Source organism: Cygnus olor, chromosome 5, assembly GCF_009769625.2.
Source record: "Cygnus olor isolate bCygOlo1 chromosome 5, bCygOlo1.pri.v2, whole genome shotgun sequence".
Lineage (NCBI taxonomy): Eukaryota > Metazoa > Chordata > Aves > Anseriformes > Anatidae > Cygnus > Cygnus olor.
Window position 1 is genome coordinate 9,655,243 of NC_049173.1, and position 21,997 is coordinate 9,677,239.

Consider the following 21,997-nt stretch of genomic DNA (forward strand, 5'->3'; position numbering starts at 1 on the left):
TTCCTCTCCCTAATGTATTTTTTTTTCTAATTTTCCAAATGAATCCCTGTTTCTGGTTAAAGCCTAGCACAATGTGATGAGTTCATTAGTTTGCTGGTGTGCGTACTCTGACTCACATTAAAGCACTAAAGGTCTTTGAGTTAGCAATAATTAGATGAGGTCATTAAAGCTACAATGAGATCACGATTGCCAGAAATGGCCTCACATTGTACAAAGTAAGGTCAAATCAGCTATAACCATTATTAATTCCCGATTTTTTCTTCATTACATATGCATTAAGTAACAGTAGTGGGTAATCCACACTTTAACATGAGAGAGACACCCTACAACCTGTCATACATATGGTATGGTACACTGAATGGAAAGTTGCATGGTGAGATCTTTTATAGTAATTGTCTTTTACACATAGAAACCACAGCGGGGAATGAATAAGAACTGATCAAAAAGAAATGGCAGGGGGTGTCAACAACATCTTACAGAAGAAGTGAGGCAGGAAAATAAAGGCTGTGTTGTTTAAAGTCTCCAAGAGACTTTTCCAGGAAAGGTCAAGTTAAGAGGTAACAGACAAACTTCTCAAGCAGGGTGGGCTCAGACCCTTCTCAGGTCTATAGCTGGTGTGACAAACCAGTCTATGAGATCATCTTGCTGGAAATTAGCACTGCAATCTGAACAGGACGATATGCCCCTCTTCCTCTATCACAGTTGCTTTTGATCCATGGACAGCACCTGTCCAGATAAAGTGAAGAGTCAGCCCAGCCAATAAAAAGCACAGATAACTTTTCTTTTGCATAGGAATGAGTGTTATGTCCATTCTCTAGGGACAGTTGCTCGTTATGAACATGTAATAACCCGATGGCAGAACCTCTTCCATCTATTTCTCATTTTCTACAGTGCCAAAAAGCAGCTTTAAAGCCAAGCTTCTCCATGGCAATAGATAACAGGAATCAAGCTGAACAAATAGTTACGTGGGAGAATAGCCAGAAGAGGAGAAAATCAATATACTAATTAATGTAGCAATTGCTTCCAGATGTGTATGTCATAGAAATCCGAGCCATTTTTGTATGGTTTCTGATTATCTCTCTCCTCCTCTTTCTCACACTCTGCTGATTAGAAGCATAATGGAAAAATGACCCTTCCAGCATTGCAGCATGCCACATTCCTCCAGCACTGCAACAGGCAGTGCACTCCACCAGAGCCCACCGGCGTGCTGGGAGCTCACTGAGCACTTCACAGCGGCTCTCAGCTCCGATGCATGAAAGCCTGTGAGAAATTAAAGGCTCCATTTCATCTGCTTTCACTGTGAAATGCCTCCTCCCTAGATTACAAGTGACAACCTTACCTACAGGTCAAGGCTGAGTAGACGCATGAAATTACATGTCTGTTCTGGGCCATGCCAGATGAAGGAAAAATGCCCTCTTTGACAACTACAGTCCAGATATAAGGTGCAAATCAGAGGCTTTTCCTGGAAATGAATCAGGAGATCATCGTCAGGTCAGGAGAGTGAGTATGGTATCCCCAGAAACTCATATAAGGTTTCTTGTCAGGAGAGGATGGACTCCACCTAGATGCCAGCTTGCCAGTTGTAAACATGCAGAGACCCAGATTTTGCTTTCAGGCAAGTCATACCCATGTCGTCCCTGTAACAAAATTAATTAATACTCCTAAATAGCACAAAGATCTGCATTTCCTTCCAGTCATACCTGATTTAGGAATAAAAATAATAGTTACCCAACAGCTACGAATTTTCTGGGGCACTACTATCTGCGTACAGAGGCACTCTGAGTGATCAGGGGAGGCCTCACAGCTCTCTTCTGTGCTGTCAGACCGTGATGGGCTGTTTCTCACTCTACAATCCACTTTTCGTTTTCTGTCCCTGTTTCTGTCCTGCCCTGGTTCTGTCTGGATAAGGATGCCTGTTACTTTAGGTGAGGAGCACAGTCCTTGTCTAAAATTACTGAGTTTGTTGAATGCAGATTCTAAAGTGTGCAGTGAATTTTGGTTCATGTGGGGGATCTGAGCCCAGATGTTATGGTTCAGCTTGCACATGATCTGCCGGTATCCCCAGTTTTGCTAGCAAGCGTCTGCAAAAATGCTGTACAAATCTGTGTCTAGTAGTTTGCCTTGTTTATTTCCAAACTTGCTTTGCTGATGGGAAAAATATATGGCAATGAAACCACAAATAAAGGAGGCTGAAAATTTGTTGTATAAATGCTGTTCTAGCATTTCAGCTGCCCTGAAAATCTACTCCTCTATGTTATTGAGCCAAGAACTGCTTTTTGGTGTGTTTGTTGTTGTTGTTTGTTTGTTTGTTTCTTTTTTTGTTTGTTTGTTTGTTTGTCTTGGTTTTATTATGTATTTTTCCCCCATGGAGTTTTTCTTTCTGTGAAGAGGTTAGGTCATTAATGCTAATAGATCCTAAAACATCCACAGTGATGAAAAAAAACAAAACAACAAAAAACCCTGATGTTTCAATATGTGCAGTAGAACTGTGTAAATAAATAAGGAACAACCAGATTCATTAGCACTGATGCGTTAACCTAAAAGAGAAAAGGAGATTATAAGCAGTTTATGTTGTTTGTCCTGCAATCCATCTTCCATGTCACTGAGGGAAAAGAAACCCTTCCTAAACTTGCTATCAATCTTCCTGACCTTTTTTGCTGTTTAACATCATTTACATCTTTAAACAGATTACTTTATGCTGTGAAATTTTCTCTTGATACTTCATTTAAGAAAAAAGAAAGATGTTTCAGTTTAGAAATGTCTTCTTCCAAATACCCCAGCCTGTGCATGGGTATGTTTTCTTTCCATAGGAAAACCTGGGCTCTACCTAAACTGGAGCTGAAGCGATGTCCTGAGGTTTGTCTCATTCTTCCTTGCACCTAGAAAAGAAGAGGAAGGGGGGCCTGATGAACCCACCCAGAGCTGGTCACTGAGTCTTCTCTCCTCCTGGCTCACGCAGACACCGGCAGCCTATCAGCAAAGAAGAATGTAGGTAGAGGACAGGTGGGTGGCAGGGACCCCTCAGAGATGCCTGCAGCACTAGCAGTGCTCTCATAGCTTTAGTCAGCCTTGAAGATGCAGCTTTTTCTGCATTATGAGGATGATATTATTTTTTTTCGTTTTCCTTAGCTTGGGTTTTTGCAATCCATGTCTTACTTACCCAGCCCATAACAGACACACCAGCTCATGATACACTGTAATGAAGATACACTAGGTACACAGCAGCAGAGCAGAGATAATTCATATAATAAAAAACATAAACACATTTACTCATTCAGCATTCACACACTGCCACTAAAAATTTGTAAGCAGCTTCTGATGGCCTATGAAAGTGCACAAATACTTAGTTAAAAGCATAAGAATATATGAACAAGTTACCTAAGCTCAAAATTTACTGTCTCAGACAAATCTTATTACAAAGGTAACATAAATAATGCTAGTAGATAAGAATTTCAAACGTTAGATTGGACACTAGGAGGAATTTCTTCATGGAGAGGGTAGTCAAGCATTGGAACAGGCTGCCCAGGGAAGTGGCGGAGTCCCTGTCCCTTGAGGTATTTAAGAGACATGTGGATGTGACGATAAGGGGCATGATTCAGTGGTGGAACTCCATAGGTCAGATTCATGGCTGGACTTGATCTCGAAGGTCCTTTCCAACCTAGATGATTCTGTGAGTCTATGATTGTTTTAATTAGTTTAGTACAAAATTGCTTAGAGTTTACCAGTAAAGAGTGAAAAATCAAAGCTGGCAAAAAGGTAAAGGAATAAAACAATAGCAATTCTACTATTATAAAATTTACCCATTATTATCTCTGCTTCTAGAAAACAAAATGTCCATCCTTCACCCTTTCCTACCAGTTTCCCTTCTTGCAGGGATTTTTTGGCAGAAAAGCAGAGGAGGGTTCCCCAGCTGAGCTCTCAGAAGCTGCAGAGCAATCTTCTAGGGAGAGACAGTGTTCTGGCATGAAAGGTTTAGGATCTGGTTTGGAGGATTTCACACCAATAAACCGTTGTACTCAGATTGTTTAATCTCTGTTCTGCGCAGTTCACAGAAGGCAGCAAATCCTCACCCTGCTACCCAACAAATTGTTCATATGAGTCCATATGAATTACATTTGTGGCTGTAATTAGTGGGGAGGGAGAGGAGTGCAAAGCTGCTCATAAAATCCAGCTCTTAAAATTACTCCCCACAAAATGGTAGGAGTTGATTGTAGCATCACAGGACATGATGAGGTGCCTTATTAAATCATTCCTGACCTCAGCTTCTGTGGGAAGCTGCAACAATGAAAGCTTTGCTATTTTTGGAGCCCAGACTTCTGGAGGGTGAGAGGCAGCCACCAACATTAAAAAAAAAAAAAAAAAAAAAAAAAAAAAAAAAAAAGCATGAGAATAAGCTGTGTTTGTGATTCTTATCATGACACTGACTCAGCGCTCAGACATTTTCGTTGTTATCAAAGAGATGGGAGCGGGCGAGCCGACCTCCCCAAGTGTGGCTGCTGTTCCTGCTTCTGCACATCTCCAGTTTCCTCTGCAGGAAAGGAAACTTGCGAAGCGGGTGTACAAACCTGACGTGCAAATGTACCCTGTGTCACAGTGTGCTGTAGAAAATGATCATCAGTAGAATTATACATGCCGTATTGCCTGCTGAATCCCCCAAAGCTGTTAAAGAGCCAGGAGAATAGGAGTCTGTCATTACTCTGTCTCCCTCCCTCTGCTGCGGAGCGTAAACCTCTGCCAGACACTCAGGCAGAACAAAACACTTAATCAGTGTTAAGGATGCATCTGGACCCCCAGAGAGATGAGCTGTTCGTTTATGCTTGTTTACAATATGTTTATAAACATTAGTGGACAGGGATAGATTACCCCAGTTTACTGCCACATAAAGGAGTCAGCTGCTTACATTTCCCGTCATATCTATGTGCTTTTCTTTTACATTACTCAAGTGGTACCTTATGGCAAGTAATCTCTGTGAATTAAGCCTGAAATCAGGAGTGCCCCTGTAGGGTTTATACAGTTCTCTGTGTCACTAGCTCAGAAGTTTTACTTTTCGATCAAATCCCTATCCAAGATGCATATTTTTCTGTACCATTTAAATCGTTTTACTTTTTTTTTTTTTTTTTTTTTGTTAGATCCAGGAATGAGGAATTTATTTTTACACAGAAATGGAAAAGGTATTGTTGTTATTACACTTTCCACTACATCACATATTTGTACCCACCCAAAGAAAGCAGTCTTTGTAAAGGAAATATTTACTTTTACTGTTCTTATTTTAAACGTTACCCGTGATTCTTCTGAATTACAAGTTATGACTGCAGAGCTGTGGCAAAACGTAGAGGAAGTGCTTAGCTTTGGTGAAGTACCAGATCTCCAGTTCCCCTGAAGGGGGTTTGCAAGAGATGTGCCACTTGGTCCTGGGAGCAGCCCAGCTCTGTAATTTCACCTCTCACTTCACCTGCCTGTTCTCTTTCTTCTCCCATTTTTCTCTCTCTTTTATTTGATTATGAGATTTTTAGGACTGGACTGTTTCATTTTAAGCATTTGAACAGCAGAACATGATCCCCAGTAATCATATTCAGGGGAAGAGTAAATATGGTTGCAAAGCACTGATGTAATGGAGGAGAAATAAATTGAAAGAAGAGAGTGGAACAGATTTTGCAAGGGGCGAATTTGATGGGCCAGGCAACCAGCTGGGTGTAAATCAATATAGGCCTATTGCTTTGGGTGAGGCTCCACATTATCGGTGAGAGACTGTAATGGCAAATATTAGACTCAAGGTTGCTGTGTTGTGTGCAAATCCATTTATAGGCCTGGAATAAAAAGGTGTAGCCAGCTACATGTAGCTTCTTCTGCCCGATCTGATTTTTACCACAGAGACTTCCAGCATAAGGTCATAATTTTTATTTTGTTGGCTGGAAGTCAGGTATTGGAAGGGCCATCATCACACATTTCATTAGATCAGCATTTTAAATGATCCAACAATCCCATTAATCGATGGATACATGAAAAATGTCCACAAGCGTGCTCTCCTCTTATAGAGTTCCCCAAGTTGCCATCAGGCATGACTTGCATAACAAACCAGACTCAAGAGTGTGACTCACTTACGGAAAACCAAACCTATCAAATTACAGAATAAGATTCCATATGAGAAAAGCAACCTAAGAAAAATACACAGCAAAATTCTCTCACTCACACACTCCCACAGACAGAGCTCTGAACCAACAATATTTGCACTTCTGATAATGAGCAGTGGTGCTCACTTTCCGAGTACAAACCTGCCTGTGCTGTTCACAGAGAGCTTCATGTCAAAAATCAAAGCAACTGGGAACCCAACAAAAGGGATTTCCTAGCGCGTTTTCACTGGCACCCAGAAACCTCATGCAAATGAAAGAGCCTTCACTGTTCATATCTTTGTTATTCTTTGCATTGTGGTGTAAAGTAGTAGACACAATCTTCCCCTTATTAAGTTTTCAGGTGGGAGATCAGGAAAACTATATTTGCTTCTTGAGGACTCTATTCTCCAAAGAATAAAACATACATTAGGATGAAAAAAGATTCCTGTACCAAAGTGTCCTATACACATGCAAATAGATTTTTTCGCAGGGTGAAATAGCTTGTAGACAAGATAAATTCAAAAAGGGGTGGGGATAGATTCTTGATATGTTATTATAGAGCACTAATATTTATGCAAAATAAGCCATGCTGAGTCTTTGGTTCAGACTCGTTACCAAGATTTGCACTAGGAAAAAAAGCAAATTATCTTTCAAGCACAGCTTGTTTGTACCTAGAATACTATTGTACTCTGCTTCATCGTGTTAGAAATAATATAGAAAAAAGGCACTTCAGATTTCAAAGTCCAAAAAATTCATTTCAAATACACTGTCAAATTTCAGAAGATTAAGATATCAAAATGTTTTTTGTTTATTTGTTTAAAAAATAAATAAAATGTCAGAACAAAGTCACAAAATTTCTCTTGGAATGTCATTTTATGTGATCAGTTTTTGTAGAACTGGTGGTTAAAATTGAAAATATCAATATCTATGATGCTATACACCTGAAGGATGTCTGTGAAAGACAGCAGATTTTATATTAGGCCCAAATCATTAAAATTCAGATATACCTTAGAAGCAGTGCTTCTCACTTTACCAGAACAGAACAAATGATTGCTAACACATATCTTGCTTTGTAAGCAGAAGTTTCTGCCACTCTTCATTTATCAGCAGTTTCTGTGATTTCACTTTCAAGTTTCAGATGTAAGAGTGTCAGAATCTCTCTCTGTGTTTTTGTTTGTTTGTTTGTTTTTCCCTTTGCACAGGCTGATCCTGGATGAGTTTCAAAGCAGTTAGATAAAGTTATCATTCAGGATTACTCAGGGGTATCTTTGCAAGAAATGCTCAGTTAGTCTAGGCTTTCTCAGCCTGGAAGAGACAGTTTGAAGAATATGAGAGGTCTATTTAACCCTGAGTAGACTGGAAAAAATGAATAAACACTGACCGGTCACTGCCCCTTCCAGTGCTGGACCAGTGGCCATCACAAAAAGCCAGTGAGAGCCAGAATCAAACAAAAGCACGTGGCTCTTCATTAAGTCAGTGATAGATATATGGGAATCCCTATTTAAAGTGGCTGTGGATGCAACAAAGTAATTGGAAGAGAGTTCACTCTCTTAATGGAGAGTTACTAAATAAACAAAGCATACCAAGCTCAGAAAGGCCTGGGAGCTGAAAATAGCTTGAGACTGAAAGTTAACAGTGTGATAGCTGCCCATGTTCTTACTCATCCTTAGAGGTCAGATTTTGGACTCAACGGGGAAAGGACAGAGAGCTGAATGAACCCTTCATCTGAACAGCGCAGCTCTCCCTATGGTCCCGTGGTCTGCAGCACAGTTCTCTATTTTTGCAGATGATGATGCCATGTACTTGCTTTGAAAAGGCCATGAAGATATATCTTAAAACTAGGTCTCCTTTTTGCCCCTCTGCCCCTGCTCCTGTTCAAGACCTTTAGACCCTGATTGTAAGAAATATCCTCTTACTATCCAGGTGTAATTTAACAAGGGAGTTTTACCCATGGCTTCTCTCCCAGTTCCCAGGATCATTTTTCTGTATTTTAACCAGTGCCTATTTACAGAATAAAGAGCATGTGGTTTCAGCATCACCACAAGCTCTGTTTTAGGAGAATAAGCCTCACCCGGCTATTACAAGAAAGGGTGTAGACAGCTGTTTCCAGGAGAGCCTTCCAAGCAGAGGGTGCCAAATGACCCCAGGTGTCTTAACGGGCTGTTCTGTGGTGTCCTACATCCAGAGAGAGGCAGCAGCTCCCCATACATCGTGTTCCCTGCTGACTAACTCCGGACTGATTCCTAGGCAGTCTTCTCTTTGTTTTGGATCCTATTTCTCTGGGACTGCCTACCTTGCACAGGGAGTTAATTTAAATAGGTGAGTAGAAAACCTTTGCATCTGGACTCTCTGATCCAAGGGTCTAACTTCAACGAGTGCTCAGTCCATCATCAGAGTAGCCCTGATCATGTATGGCAAGTTTTGCAATGAAATTCACATCTCCTACATGCAGTTTCAGTTTTGAAGAGCTGTGTTAGTTTGTCACAGACTTTTTTTAATGAAGAAGTAAAAGAAGTTTAAAACATGTTTTAAATATAGCAACTTGCTTCATGCAGTTAGCAGATAATTCAGGCAATCAGGCTACCTAATGTGTAATTCATGAATTCCTAGTAGCACCTTGCATATTTCAGTCATATCTGCGTCACCCGTTAATTTATGTATATCCCTACTCTTGTGTTTGCTTCCTTTCCATCTAATAATAACAATAGCGACCTCAGCACAAGGTTTCTTTAAGGACTAATGACCAGCTGGGACTAATGGCACCCTTGGCTACACTTCTGGCCATAAATGCCTGTCAGACAACAACCTAGTCCTCAGAAAATGGCTTATGCTCAGATCATTAATGCTTAACCAGTAGTTACAATGAAAATGAAATGCAAAAGTGGGATGAGCTATAAAGAATTTCAAACTTTTTTACTAGGTAGAATGAGTTTGCCCCTATATGAAAGCTTTGCCTTAACAAAAAATCACAGCAACCTCTATTGACTAACATGCATGGAACATGTTTCTGTGATCGGTTGTTCTGCAATTATCCCCCTTAACAATAAATTCTGAGGCCAGAAAAGAGAGATTTCAAGCTGAGAAGTGCTCCCAAACCTCTCCCTTCTGAGCACAGAGTGCTAGACAGGTTTTGGTGTTATCACTCATCTTTGTCCTGAACACGGTCCTGCATGACTAGCAACATTCAGCCAGAGTTTCATCTTTTCATCCCAGTCCTTCTCAGGTAAATTGCTGTGTAAATTACTGAAATGCCATTGGAGTTAGCAGCACTAATCTCATTAGGAATGATAGGAAAACTATAAGAACTGCTGCAATTGTTTCAAGCCAGTGGTCAATCTTGTTTTTTATTCTTTTCCTAACAATTTTCAGAGGAAGTACATAAAAGACATGTTGAAGATTTGACTGAAGAAGTCTCTATATGTTGTGTAAATTTTCAACATATAACAAGAAAAGCAATCCAAAACACATGCCTATGAATTGCTGGAAATGCCAGAAATGTTTGTGAAGGCAAGTAAGAAAACATGGGTGTGATTTGACTGACAACCAACTGCTACCATTTATATTTTTTGCTGACTGGATGACCCCAGGAAATATTTATGCTGGCAAAATGGTAGGTGCAAAATGGGAAAATGAATTAAAGCTAAAGCTGGCAGGAAACTGCTTTCTCCGCTCCCCTTAGGTATGTGTGGGTGTTCACGTATTTAGAAACTTAATTAATAGCTCTCAGGGACTTTCCCTGGCTATTTTTCAATGAAGCATGTTGCCTGTTAATTTTTTTGTTCTTTTTTACATGTCTATATCTCTAAATAAAAATGATAAATTTTGGCCTGAAAATACTCAAATGGGGAAATATGTCATCTTTCTTCTTCTATTTTTCAGAGAGTTGTTATCAAAAGATACTGGAAGACAGTCAGAAATGCTGTGTATTTTACTTTCTGATGCACCTCTTTCCAGCTGTAGATTCCTGAGCTGCTTTTCTCACAAGGGTCTAATCAATACTTTGCCCCTGAATCTGCTACCACTTTTAGTGCACACGTTCAGTCTTACTATCCAGGGAAGTCTCAAGGGTTAGGAAATTAAACAAATCTGTAAGTATTTCTAGGGTAGAGACTTTGGGGGAGACTTTTAGTCTGATTATTTCTAAGTGGAAGTGTTGTGACTGCAGTTTGGAGAGGTCACATCAGAAGTGCTAGTGTGTCAGTAGGACGCAGCTGCCATCAGGAGATGACTTGGCCACAAAAGCAGCAGAAAACATGCCCACTCTGGGTTTTGGTGTTGCTTGAAGCCAACCCTCTTGGGTTCCAGCTGTGCCAGTGAGTTGGAACCAGGTTGCTTTCAGAGGAAATGAATCCAGAAGCTGTGCACCAGGGTCTCACCAAACGCACCCTCCAGGTGGATGGACAGCCCTGAGTGATCACTCAGATGCAGCCTGCCATCTGCTTGGTGGGGACTTATGAACCAAGAACCAGCTTAAACCTAACCTGAAATAAAGCTCCCGAAGTGGTGTAGGTGCAGAGCTTGAGGACCAGCTGCTGCAATCTATAGACAAATTCTTTCTTTTTTTTTTTTTTTTTTTGGTGTGTGTGTGTTGGTTTTGTTTGCTTTTTATTATTATTATTTTATCTGATTTTTTTTTGTATTATTTTAAATTTCATTGCTACTTTAATAGCACTGGGTGTTTTTTCTTTCCTAGCTATAGATGTATTTTTTGCCTAAACATGTTGCAGACACTGCAGAAATGGTTGCTGCTTTCCCTTCCAGGGACAATGGTATTTGGCAGTGGTTGAATCAAACTGTTTCAGGAAATCTTGAGACACGGAGTGCTGAACTGGAAGAAAAATGAGGTTGCTTCATAGAAAACAATCCATCACAATAGAGTGCTGTGAGAAGGGCTCTCACTGGCCTTTCCTCTCTTTTGCATATGTCAATGTAATTCCCACAGTGTTGTCCATGTGTGAAGGGGAGATTTCTCTAATCATTCATCCTGGGAGATTATATATATATATATATATATATATATACACATATACATATATATATATATTTCATTCCCATAAATGTTAAATATAGATGGGAGGGTGTGAGATGACATGAGTCCAGTGCAAAGCAAACACAGAGGGTAAACCAGCCCATGCTCTTACTGAGATGTACCTTGAGGAATACAGATGTGTTCTAGCTAAATTTGTCCAAAAGCCTCTGAATGGGAGTCCATCATTTTCATAGTTTGCATTCATTCATCTTTTCCATTTATAGGGAAAGAAGGAAAAGAAGCTATCTAAATCAATAGGATTAAGCAGTATTTTGCCAATTTACACTAACACCTGGCTCCTTTTAGATAAGACCCAAATGAACATTAACTCATGCCAAGGCACACACTCAGACTGTTGACCTAGCTGTTTAAGCTATCATTCCTGAGATTTGGATGAACGAATGCTGGAACTAATCCTTCCCATTTCATGTAACCTTATGCCCAGGCAGGCATTCATGAAATGTTATCAACATCATGTGTCAAAGGACATTTAAATGTATTTTTTCTGATTATTTTTAAAGGGAGAAAAGAGAAATGAATATCAATCAATCCAATCATAAACCAAGCAAAACTATTGCATCCCATGTACACAACAGGTCTTTAACATTTATTAAAACTGATGTAAACGTTACATTATTCAAAGAACAGAAAGCTCTGGGGAGACCAAAATACACACACTGAAAACAAAACAAAACCAACCACAAAATAAAATAACAATCAGTGACAGAGGAAGGATTGGCACATAATTACCTGCTATAGTAAGCTTTGCTATGCCTTGGGAACTCTAAGTCCCCCTCTAATATGAGTACCCATTTGTACAGCAAATGTGAAACAAATGTGCCTGATCCTTTGGTCATGGAATCCATTGGGGCCCTTTGAGACCAACACATGCCCCTCGAGAATTTCAGGGCTCAGTCCTGCAGTTGCTTCCATGCAAGGAGGTTGTTACATTAGCATAAAATCAGCATAACCTTCACCCAGCTCCCCTTCATCATGTTTTAATCTGTACCGGGCTTGGTGCGCAAGGCTGTCCTAATGCATGAGGTGTAATCCCTCACTGAACAGCATTGAGTTTGAACATCCATGCCCTTAAATCACAATAGATTATTGTTGGTTTGAATTGATTAATTTTTTTGTCCAAGCAAGTGGCAGTGAGGGCTTGTGAATCATATCAGTGCCTGTGAATAGCCTGTAGCAGCAGGTGGGAGCATGTGAGGACAACAGGGAAGGTTGTAATCACCCCAGTAGCTTGGTGTCAAATAAAACAAGAACAAGAACAGTGTTAGCTGCCAGTGAATGTTTGTCTAGTGCTTTTAGTGTTTTTGTTCTTTACAGCACTGTGCAGGTATGATTGTTAACAGTTGTATTAGTCTGAAACTACATTTACCTTCTCCTCCCTGGTCCTCTCGCCTACTCTCTGTAATTGGGTTTGTTGTGGGGAGAAGCTGTTATCACAGTAATAGTGCAGAAATGGCTAGATATACACAGAAGTCTGCCCTCTTCTAGTTAATTACTCCTACCAATTAGGTGTTTACCCAGGATGGCATTACTGTAGGAATAAAAGCCCTAGTCCCCCTCAATCAGATGGCATGTTTAATTGAGCTAGGACTTCCGTTGAACAGCTGTACCTCAATTAGAAATTGATATCCATGAAGAAAGAGCTGTTGGCTAATTATGCTAATAAGATATTAGCCAACACCTCTACAAACTGCAGGCTTGTCATGTCTCTCAGTGGTACCTTATTTTATTGCAAACCATATTGAGGAGGATTATTTACTTTCTTGCCGCAGTTCTCAGGGGAATGCAATACTTAACTGCTTACAAAATATGCTTTCAGAGACCAATCTTACTAGCTTTTGGAAGTTTCAGACTCAGGACTAGGTTTATCACAACCTTAAGGAGATTATTTAATTGAAACTGTTTTAAAAGAAAATTGAAGGAAAACTGCTTTTCAGAAACTGGTTTATAAGAGCCACTGGGAGCTCCACTGCCTCCAACCCATTTGTTCTAAGGAATGATTTGATGTTCAGAGGGAAGAACCAATGCTGCCCTTTATGTTAAAGACACGATTTTCATGTAATTCCTACAAGAGTAATTTAAAGCTGTAGGTCATGGATTTAGTTTCTTGTTGGAGACAAGAAAATTCTTCAAAAAAGTGTTTTGAATCTATAGTCCTGTTGGCTTCCATAAAAATAATATAATAATAGTAATAAAAGTTAAAATTGATTTAAATAACTATTTCTCATTACTAACCCTTTTAGAATTATACAGGGAGATTTGATACAGAGTGTGATTAGAGCAGCTTTCTACTCTAGCAGCATGCTGGTACACTGAATATGTAAGAGGAAAGATAATTGAGCCTGTCCTTATTATAATCACAACTTACAAGTTAAAATAAGAAATGACCATTTCAGATGCTTGTTCATTTGGTTTTTTGGTTGCACTTTTCTACTTCAGAGTCTGGCTGCAGAGGACAAGAACTTGTCTTTTGGGGCAATATCCCTGCAAAAGATCAGAGGTGAATGTTGCAAACCTGGTGTAGGCTCAGATCCTCTGGAAGGCACAGCACCCATGCATGGCATGGCACAGTAACATCAACCTTGCCCCAGAGGCGGGAAGCAGTGCATTTCCTCTGAAGCCCCTCACAGCTGCTTAGTTTCCAAGGGAATGTTTTCACAAGTGCTGAAGCTCAGCATGGGAGTGTTAAGTTTGTTTGCTCTGGGTCCACATTAGAAAGTTGCGACAGTTGTTTATTATTATTGTTGTTGTGTTGTTGGACACAATAACAGCTTGTGGGTGCTGATTAAAGTAACTATTCCTCTTTAATTAACTCTTTTCAGAATTGCACATTGAAATTCATTATTTAAGTATCATTAACATGCATCACTGCTCATTCTCTGGCTTCACAGGAGTTTTACTGGAATTTTTAGTTTAAGGGTCTATAAACTCTGATAGCTTTTAAGAACATACAAGCATTTTATTTTTTCCAACTCACAAATGGCTATTACTGCTATTACAGATATATTTTGACTAAAGCATTTAGAAAGGGACTATCACTTCATTCAAAGACATGGCCACAGATCACCATTAATATTCGGCAGTTTAATCCCTATTTAGATGCTAACTTCCCAATTATTTAACAAGCTGTGAGGTATATAAGACTTTAAACAATTTGGGCTTTATTCCAAATAGGCAACACAGACAAAGAAAGTGGATTACCCAAAGCACCCAGGCAAAGTACAAGCAGAACCAGGCCTACCATCATGTCCACCAGTACACGTGATGTCCTCAGTGCCATCTAAGGCAGTATGGCCCGTAAGATATGAGCACAGCATTTGTACCACATGCCATGAACATGGTGCATAGGAACTGACCCTTCAGAAGACCATACCCCTGGTAATCTCTCCAGTGATATGTCTAATATCACTGCCTGAAGCACTGGAACTCACTTGTTCGTGTTAGGCCCACACAACTGGAAGGCACTGAACGTGCCAACTCATAGTGCAGAAGTGAAGTGAAGAAACTGTTTGGGCATAGAGCAATGCTGAGAACAAGATCTGCAAGAGAAAAAATGTCTCAAGCTCAGTTTAGTCACAGAATTAGAAAAGGAGGGAGGAGGAAAGGGTTTCTCAACACAAAAGTATTTGCTTCAGGCAGGAGGCACAACACTGTCCATACGATCTCAATTGCCACATATTCTCTCAGAGTTTGTTCTTGTTGCTTTCAGATACTAGCATGGTAACAAACCTGCCTCTCTGTAAACATGCTATTCAGTATTCCCTTCTGCCTAAAGTCCAAAATATTTATGGAACTCTTTTTAAGAAACATACATCTATTGAAATCTAAACACAACCGCTGCGAAGTTTAATGCTTTCAGACCTTCTGAGTAAGCAACACTGAAGTTTATATCTGTATTGTAAACGGGGAGAAAAAAATATTCCTAAAGTTAATTAAAAAAGAAAACCTACCTCTATTTGCATTCATAAAAGGCTAACCTGACATCCCAAAAGCAGTTATTATATGTCAGCATGTCATGTGCATTGGGAATATCTGATCCAATTCACAGCTCATAAATGTCTAATTAAAGAAATATATATACAACAATTTTAATTGGTTCATTGCATCATTTGTTTTTATTATGGTTTTAAACTCTTGCTTAATAGTCAGAGGTAAAACTCTCTCAGTATACAGGGAAAACAAAACAAACAAAATAACTTATGAAGAATAAAGGTCTCAAACAATATAAAGATAAGTAGGAGTTCAATTATCACCATGTATACAGTGAAGGGCTGAATGTTAGTTACAATATAAATCTGGGTTTTAATACATCACTGTGTAGATTGAATCTATCTATCTGTGACATGCTTTAGCAGAGCCAGAAAAGTCAGTGTAAAATTAGAAAGTTGAGCTAAATTTTAGGTTCAGTCCAAAACATTAAGCTGAAGAATGCGGTAGATGCATCTGAAAGAGTACGTTAGTTCTGATTTAAAAAACAAGAGAGAAATTAGAAAATTATGCTTAAGGTTAGCTTTGTCACTACTGATTTTTAGAATGTTGTAGGAAAAAAAAGAAGTTAAAGAAGAGATATCTTATGGCTACCTCAGTTTTTATTTAATACCTGATAAAGAAAATTCAATTCATAATTATTTATGAACCAACATCAAGGAGTTTATTACTTTGATTACTCACTAATCATTTCCCATAAATGCAGTGACCTAAAAATCCCATATAATCAATAAAGTAGTAAGTTCCAGATTTAAATCACTGCACCTTGTATTCTTGAGTAAACCTTTGGGTAATTTACAAAGGCTGTTGAATTTTATAGTAAGTGTTTTTCAAACCAAGCTGGATTCTAAACAATAATGACTTTTTAATGTGGATCTGTGATTACATTGTCATAGTGAAATACGACAGTCTTTGACTGCATTCGAAATGAGGCAGAGGGTGAATTACTCCAAAGGCATAGATTACCATAGCCTCAGGTAAAGCAATCTTCATAAATTAAACTCCAATCTAAAGTGACCTGTCACTACAAACCTGTTGCTACTCCCAGTAACTTAAATTTCAGTGTTCAATTTGTAAACAAGTTCTTTTCTTATTACCACAATGGGGGAGAGTTACTTTGCTAAAGTGCTCTAAAGTAAACGGGGTGGGGGGGTGGGGGGTGGGGAGGAGAATTATACATAAGCATTTTATGGGTTTCTTTTCCATAATTTCAAAAAGCTGTTAGTTTCAGAAATGCAACTTGTTGTCTGCTAAAATGTTTAAGCCTTTAAGATATCTAAAGCTGTCAGCTGAAGGAGCCTTTGGCATAAACAACAACTACAGCACTTTTCTAGCTCACTCTTGACAAACTGAGCATACTTGACTCATATGCTCAGCAATAACATCTACAGTTTAATGATAGTCAGAACTGTTTTGTACATTTAGCTGCTTGAGCCAACATTTCCCAAGGGGCTTACTGAGTTTGCCATTTTTCAGTCTGGGGAATCTGGGGAAATCTAGTTCATAAATGTGTGTTGTTGTTTTTTTGAGACACCAACAGCTGTCTGCTGAAAACCATTGTGTGGTAACCAAAGACTGAGGGCTTCATTAAGGAACAGCTTTGGATGGAATGACTGAAAGAGTCCCACAGCAGCATTTTCAGAGCCCATCCCCAGTTGTGGGGACCCTTCAGACATAGCAGTCCTGACCCACTGCAGTTTTCAGCCCAGCCGAGGAAAGAAAACTGTCACTAACTTTAACTTATTCAGTAAGCACGCTGCAGGCTATTAACTGTGACTGGTCATCAGCTGCTACATGAGCCCCTCATCAATCCCTGCAGAGTTAGGCAGGTTATTCCAGGCAAAGGATGGAGCCAGACAGGATGGGCAGCTGGGAACAGAAACTACTGCAACTATTCCTCGATATATCTACCTGAAATAGCCTAAGCTTACTAGATTGCTGGAAAAATATAGGCCTACTTGGTCACAGCAGCATCATACCCAAAGATTTAAGCTCCCATATGGTTACATGGCCCTTTTAAGCTATCTATCACAGAAATTTATTGACAGGCTTGTAACTTTAGTGTGCTTGAAGACAGGCTGTTTTAATCTCTTCACCTCCTTTGACTGTTAATGTTTATCTTTATGGGTTACTTTCTAGGCTGCTGGTGCTGAATGTGCTGAAAGTGGGCAGCTGGAACCAAACATCACATGCAGTCTTGTTCTCCTGAAGGGTTACGGTGGGAACTGTGAGGGAGAATGAGAGGAGTGAAGGCTGAGTAGCATTTCTGCTATTCTGCCTTGGACGTTTACCGAGGAGCGTAAGTGGATTGAAATCAGGATTGAAATCAGTCTGCTACACTGGGTGAGTGCTCTTCTCTTTCATGTCCAGCACAGAGCTGTTGATTCTGCCTTGTCAGTGCAGCTAAAATCACATAAAGATTATTGTTCCCAAAGTCCTACCAGGGGTTCTGTTCTTCACAACATGGGTACCTCGATAGCTGATTCAAAATTTGTAAAGACTGAGGCAATCAGAAACTGGGGGATCAGAAAAAGGGACTGGAGGAGGAGAGCAGAGAGTCGAGACATCCTGAAATATGAGAAAATAGAACAGCTATTACCACCATACATTCATGTCCAGCTTTTCCATAGTGTAACTTTTGGCATGAGTCATAATGCTCACTTGCATCTCCCTTCACAGCTTTTATCCTACTCATCTCTTGGCCCAACTACTGCTCTGCTGGCACTCTTTGTGCCACCAGTAGAAGCTTATACAAAACCAAAAGTTTATCACACACTTTACCACTGTTGCATACGATAAGAATAGCATTCGACCAAATTGACCATAAAAAATGCTAAACACTGCACTGCACGTGCATCGATATTTACTTGCACAGGTCCAGCAGTGGCAAGAGTTTCATTGTCCACCTGAGATGTAATGGTGCCCTGGGAACTTTTGGGCCCAGAGCCATCACTCTGCTTTTTAATTCCACAGCTCTCTCTCCTCCATGAACATGGTTAGTTCATGGTTCGTGGCAAGTTCGCCATCAACATAAATACCTTTTTTAAGAGCTGAGCTAATTCCTTGGAGTTCAATGTTTTGATTTGCAGGAAGCAGGACCAAAGAATAGCTCCTTCTGCATCTTTAAGAAGTTGCTTAAGGAGACATCAAAGCATTCTCTTTTTTACTGCTTTTGCAGCTATCTTGTGGGTAGCAAAGGAGAAAGTTTAAAAAGTAAGGATGGAAGGTGAAACGTATAATTTAATTGATACAAGAATTAGTATGAAAACTTTAAAAAAATATTTTCAACTGTGTTTTTAGACTTGCTTTTACAGACTAAAAATTACAAGCCCATGATGGCTGGTGAAGTCCAATATTTCTTGCAACTAGTTAAATGAACAGTAGTTAACAGTTACCCATACCAAGTTCAATCCGTTTTAAGCAAGACCATCATATTCATACAACATTGTTCTTTTCTGTTAATTGTTTTTCATTGGTATGCTTTTTATTTTAATAAAAATCTCAGTCTCACTTGATAAATATTATGTTCTCACAGTGTGGGGTCTGGGTTTGAATCACGGTCTCAGTTCTTTGCTCCCTGGGATGACAGGTTTATATATAGGAGGGTAATGAGGCAGAGAAAGGTTTCCCTGTTCTTCCCCCTCTTGAGAGTGTTAAGCCTTCCTTATTAAGAATGACAGAGGTCTAGGTCATGAAGATGTTTCTGAGGAACCAAGCATAATGAGTTGGAGAAAATTGAATTTATTATGTACCTAAATTCATGAAATATGAAGTTTGCAAGAGACTTCCTTTCAGATGAGTATCTTTTTCCTCAGCCTAATTAGGTATTAGTATCTTGTCCAACTCCTATTCCCTTCTCTTCTTTTTCCATGTTTTATCCATCCTTTCATCATACTCGTTGAACCTGGTGTTTTAAGAAAACAGGTGTTGTACAGGTATTTTGTGTCTACCAAGCAGTTTGTATCTCATGTAATTTACTTTGGAGTCCATGACCAATTTCATTCAAACTCTACACCTAAAAAGATATCACAGTTTTGCAGGAGTCATGAGAACAATCTGCTGTTGTTTGTCTCTCCACAAAAAAGTTCTCCAGACATCTACATTACGGGGATAGAAAAGAAAAAGAAAGCCTAAAAGAGAAAGCTGTCCAAGTTAGCTTATTGATAATATATTGTAGTTTGAGGATAGTCAGCTGAAATAAACATAAAAATAATCTTCCAGTTCTCAAAGTTATGTCTGTATTTGCAGGGAGATATAAAGGCTTCTAGATGCCTCCAGGGTTTTTTGCATTTTTTATTTTGGCTGTGTATATGTGCAGCTGTGCAAGTCCTGATATTGATGGGTAGTTCAACACATGGTTCATGCCCAGATTCTGTCATGTTTCCAAATATTGTGATTTTACAAAGATTTTTTCCAACTGAATTTGCTTGAGACACCAAATATAACAGATACTAGAAGCACGCTTCATGCTACAGAAACACACAGATATAGCTTCTACATTTTCCTCCCCTTCCTCAGAAGCATGCTTGGAAGCTCTTGCTCAGGATGTGGCACTCTTGTTTCAAGTCTTCCTTTGTCTGTTTTCAAGCAACATTGCTTACACAATATTAATTTGTTCCTACTACGATGAGGTCCTCCATTGAAAGACCTCATATTATTTTTTCCTTGCATCACTCTGTACACAAGAGAGGACATGGTCATGGAAAGAAAATAAATTAATTCTTTCATTTCCCTTATCACTGTCCAGGGTTTGGCCCAGCCTTTCTTACTGAATGCTGCTTGGGACTTGTTCTGCCCACAGGTTATCACAACACAGGAGCCAAAGGAGGCCAAACTAATGCTAAGGAGACAGAATTATCTGAGATGTTTTCTGAGTACTTGCTTCATACTTTAAGTGGTCCTGGCACACCTAGTTTTTGTTTCTGATAGTCAGTGACATAAAGGCAAAGAGATCTTGGTGGATAAAAAGGTGGGAACAGTGCAGAAAGCGTTCATGTGCTCTGTTACACAATGAAAGTCAAGTGTTTTGAGCTGTGCAGTCTGTTTTAATGGATTAATAATGAATTGTAATTTCACATCAGTGACAAAAATAATTTTTAATCATTATAAGTTTAATTGGAAAACAAACATCTCTGAACTGTTTACTCATTTTGTAATTCAGAGTGACTTTTAACTGCTAAAATACAAATCTGTCATTTACTGTATTCAACAGCCAGTAGCGGAACACTTTTTCCTTGAAAACACCACTGAAATCACCAAGGCAAGTAAGCTTTGAGTTCACATCATAAGCCAAGATAACATCACTTCGAAACTTCAACATTTTATAGGACAAACTGTATAATTGCCACCATTCCCACAATGTTTCAGTCAGTGTTTAAGAGCTTCTAGGATTATTTTTGCTTCTTCAGGCCTGTCATAACAAGCTTTCCATCTTCAGCTTGTCACCACTGACTTTGGAAGAGCCTCGCAGTGCTACCTTCACCCATCTCTCCTGGCTCCCTCAGCACAGTACTGTTTGTTTATCTCCCTGTATGTGACCTGTCATTGCTCAGGGAAAATTGTCCCCCTGTGGGCACAGAGCTCACCTTCTCCCAGCTGTCCTCCTGTCTGCCCCTGTTACTCATTGGCACACAGACATAGGAGATGCCTGGCTAACTGCTCCACATCTTCTGACTTTGCTCCTGAACACCTCCAAATTCTCTGCTCAGCAGCCCTCAGCAGTTTTTATTTTTTTCTTCTTTTTGTTTTTTTCTTTTTCCCAGTCAGCTGTGTCAGGTAGCACGATACATACACCATGATAAAATCACCACACTTCAGCAGACAGTTATGGGGTTGCAAACCATGGAGCTTGTTAACAGCGAAAGCTAATGTTTCCTCACCTTCACCAGCACAGTCAAGAGCCAACTGTGGAGGAAGCATGGGGGATAAGAAGAATCAAAACGGAGGAAAAGAAAGGGCTGGATGGAAAATAGATAAAAATAAGACTGTAAGTTGGTTTATCTTTAATACTCATCCACAATCTTGCTTTGAAATTAGATTTTTTAAAGCTTTTATGTGATTCATCCCATTATTTTTACACAGTGGCTTGATATAATTTGGGTTTTCAGGGGATATTTCAAACACCAGGCAACACACTTGGTGAGAAAATAGGTAGTTTATGGAGAAATGGCATCTTTATGTCTCAGTACGACATCAGCATGAGGCTGTGGGTCAGGGAAGGGTGACAGTGGGGCTGACAGTGGGAACAAATGGGTCAGAGTGAGGTGAGTGGGGATTTTGGGTGCTGTTCCTTCAGCTTCTCCCTCTTGTGTTGCATTGTAATGCAATGACGGGTACTGCAAGACAACACCCAACCAACTGTGAGGTGTGTGTAGGACACCATGGAAGGTGGGACAAGGTCCAGAGCTGTGCTCCACCATGAGAGACTCAGGTAGGCAGGAGACTTGATGGGGAGGTCAAGAGGTGACAGAGAAACATAACCATTACCTCCCTGCCTCCCCAGCACATCCTCATTTTTGACTGTCTCAGCTTTTGGGGAATGTTTGTAAAATTCATGCCCATGCATTTTGTAAGGAGCAGGTAAAGGAGCTGTGGGAGGAGCTGCACCACTGCCGAGGCAGCCGACACATTTTGACTGCAGGCACTTGCTTATTGCTCCGCTGCCAAGAATATCAATTGGATACTACACTTGCTATTGATCCAGAGGAAGATTTCTGTTGTTGTTGTTGTAAAAAACGTGAATGCGTTATGCTATGTCATGTAATGCTATAAAGCAAAATAAAAGGTACAGGAGGGAAAGCAGCAGAACAGAATGACAGCAGTGTTAGTGCTGCAGATTTTCCAGACTATAATG

General features: G+C 39.7%; 1 long non-coding RNA gene across 1 annotated transcript; it reads left to right on the forward strand.

Annotated features, from left to right (window-relative positions):
* The first annotated feature begins 8,328 nt into the window (after positions 1-8,328).
* Positions 8,329-20,386, forward strand: LOC121070328. Its single transcript, XR_005820018.1, has 3 exons — positions 8,329-8,429; positions 17,284-17,487; positions 20,357-20,386. It is a non-coding gene; the product is annotated as an uncharacterized LOC121070328 (long non-coding RNA).
* The last annotated feature ends 1,611 nt before the right edge of the window (positions 20,387-21,997 follow it).